Here is a 3389-nt window from a genome sequence, read left to right on the forward strand (position 1 = left end):
TGACGGAAACCAAAAACCCGAACTGTTATACAAGGCTAGGCTGTTATGCAAGGCAAAGCTGATACGCAAGGCAAGCTGTTACGCAAGGGTCCGCGGGGCGAGCGCGAAGGACCTTTAGAAAAGAGGCACTTTCTTTGGAAATATGGATTTTACCCACTTGCACTACTTTTCATTCGGTGACACTCGGTGAAGTGTCTTATTGGGGTCGTACAGAATTGCGGAATTCTACTACTACTACTACTACTACCAGCACTAACACTATTATTCATTTGTTGCCCTTAATATACTTTACATGCACTTGCACTTGACTAGATTTCGGTTGTCATGAGGGTGGTGAGGAGGATAATGTGTGTGTTGCCGGGGGATCAAACCAGAGACATCGGAAATTAGCTAGTATATTGGTCCGTAGTTGTTGTTGTTGAGATGTCTAGTAGATATTATCTACCTTTGCAGTTTTTAACTTATAGTAATCATGTTGGGAATTCATCATAATCACCTTAGTCATACCATTGCTACTATTGCTAGACATTTATCCACAACATCATCATCATCATCAGTTTTGTCATCCATACCTCGTATACTTATTACTGGTACTAATGGTCAGTTAGGTCCTGAATTAGCATATAATTTACGTAATAGATTTGGTAATGATAATGTTATATGTACTTCAAGAACTATTGATCCTAAATCAGAATGGGTTAGATCTGGCCCATTCGAGCATTTAGATGTACAGAATATATCTGAGTTCACTAAGGTTGCTACTAATAATAATATTACACATATTATACATTTTGCTGCTATGTTATCGGCTGTAAGTGAACGTAATCCCCGACAAGCTATTAATATTAATATGAGGGGTACTGAGAATGCATTAGAAGTGGCATCAACATTGGGTAATATACAGGTATTTATCCCATCTAGTATTGGTGCATTTGGTTCTACTACACCAAGGTTCAATACACCTGATATTACTATACAAAGGCCTACCTATCTATATGGTATTGGTAAAGTATATGCTGAATTATTGGGTGATTGGTATTATAGGAATCGTGGAGTTGATTTCAGATCATTACGTTATCCTGGTATAATTAGTTGGAAATCTCCTCCTGGTGGTGGTACTACTGATTGGGCTATTGAAGCCTATTTCAAAGCTGTATCTCAATCAGCATCATATGATAATTGTTTCGTAAAGGATGATTGTATGATGCCTATGTTGTATATTGATGATGTTATTAGTGGTACGATTAAGTTCTTGTTTGATACTACTTCTGAGAATCTTAAATCGGGTAGAACTTATAATGTTTCAGGATGTTCATTTACTCCTCATGAACAGTCTATTAGTATTAGGAAGTTCATTGATAATTACAAGCTTACTTGTATACCTGATTTTAGACAAGATATTGCACAATCATGGCCGGCATCTTTGGATGATACTAATGCTAAAAATGATTGGGGTTGGTCTCCAACATTCAATAATCTGGATGACATTACTAAGGATATGATTCATAAAATACGTCATGACCAGTAGTGGTATGGGTTATGGTTGAGGGGACAATGATGACTGAGATGATGATGATAATAATAATAATAACCATTTATTGATTTATATGAATTGTCGTCTCCATCGTAGTCGTTCAAGGTCATTTCGCAATAATTCTTCATGTTGGGTTGGAATACCAATGTTCATAACTTACAACATCTACTAAATTAGTAGTAGTAACAATAGTACGGCGAAGAAGTGTTGTTAAATAGGCCACTGTTGGTCGCGTGAATCTTAGAGCAGCTTGGTACCGCCACTGAGTGTCCTGCCGATGATAGCACTACATCTTCGTATATCTTCGGTAGTACTTGCTCCTGGGAATGATAGGATGTTAATTAACATAATCATCAATGGCAATGATCACTCATAGTACGTTATACATAATATTAACATAGAATAGCATATGATTAACATCATAGTTATTATTATCAGTATATGTACCAATGATATCGGTTGGTAATAGAGGTCGTCGAATACGTATATCGGATCAATTAGGCTATTAATGTCTAATGCCTCTTTGGGCAGCAGCATGGCTGAGATACCTTCATAAGATTTAGCCAAAATGTATATCGTAATTCAATTGGGAAGATGCTGGGGGCTTTCCCCCCCGTTACCCATGGTAACATGTGTACTTCTACACCAGGGCTACTCATGCTATGACAGCCTGAATTCGCAGCGATACCTCTATACTGGCTACAATCAGCCTGGTTGAAGGGGTGCTGTACGAGAAGAAGAAGACTGCAAATAGCCAGAGTATTTCAGGGTTGTATAAGTGTTTATGGTATGAGCACATAATGTTGGGTTGATAGTGATATGATCATAGTACAATAATAAGTATCACGATAATGTACAGTATATTATAATCCTATCACATTCCTGCAAGTACATGTATCCTATTTTACAATAATATTTAACAACTCCTCATCACCAACATCTATGTGGTCATAATTACCATATTTGTAAGCTTATCACTTATGCTGGATGCTTCCCGGCTTTACTGTCTTCTTGTATCATCACTATTTGTTATGGATATAACGAGGATATCAGTAACAACAACAGCAACAGTAGTAGTAGCAGTTGAATCATACTAATAATGGAGATTAGGATGTTAATATTGCTACTCAGTAGTGTTGATAATGGACTTTGATCGGGCACCTTGTAACACTCTTATTATACCGTAACTCTCCCAATGATACAACAATAAGGATGGGATGGGGGATACATCCTCAATAACAACAAGTAACACAAGTATACGTACACTTGTCATTAACTCATTGAGCGCTTGAATCCAACTGAGGGGCATGCATAATTATAGGGCATCGACCCGGACCCTCTATCCAATGCATCCTTTCTAATACACTTCTACTACCCCGATCTGACTCGTTATATAAATAAACATGTGGCCAGAGAACAAGAGGAAGTTTTGAAGACCTGATCGTAGGCATATATCTTCCTTTTCCTCCTGTTGTGGTGAGAGTGCCAAGAAGGTGTCGATGATAATTTATAGTAGTAAGCACAATATTCCGTTATCGGCAGAGTTGAAAATCTTGTCATGAACAGCAACATTGGTCTGGGGCTGATGCATAGTGATAAGAATGAAGGAGCTGATGCATAGTGATAAGAATGAAGGAGTTGATGAATAGTGATAAGAATGAAGGAGTTGATGAATAGTGATAAGAATGAAGGAGTTGATGAATAGTGATAAGAATGAAGGAGTTGATGCATAGTGATAAGAATGAAGGAGTTGATGCATAGTGATAAGAATGAAGGAGTTGATGAATAGTGATAAGAATGAAGGAGTTGATGCATAGTGATAAGAATGAAGGAGTTGATGTCATGTCAATGCATG

The sequence above is a fragment of the Perkinsus marinus genome, assembly GCF_000006405.1.
Source record: "Perkinsus marinus ATCC 50983 genomic scaffold scf_1104296928836, whole genome shotgun sequence".
Classification (NCBI taxonomy): Eukaryota; Perkinsozoa; order Perkinsida; family Perkinsidae; genus Perkinsus; species Perkinsus marinus.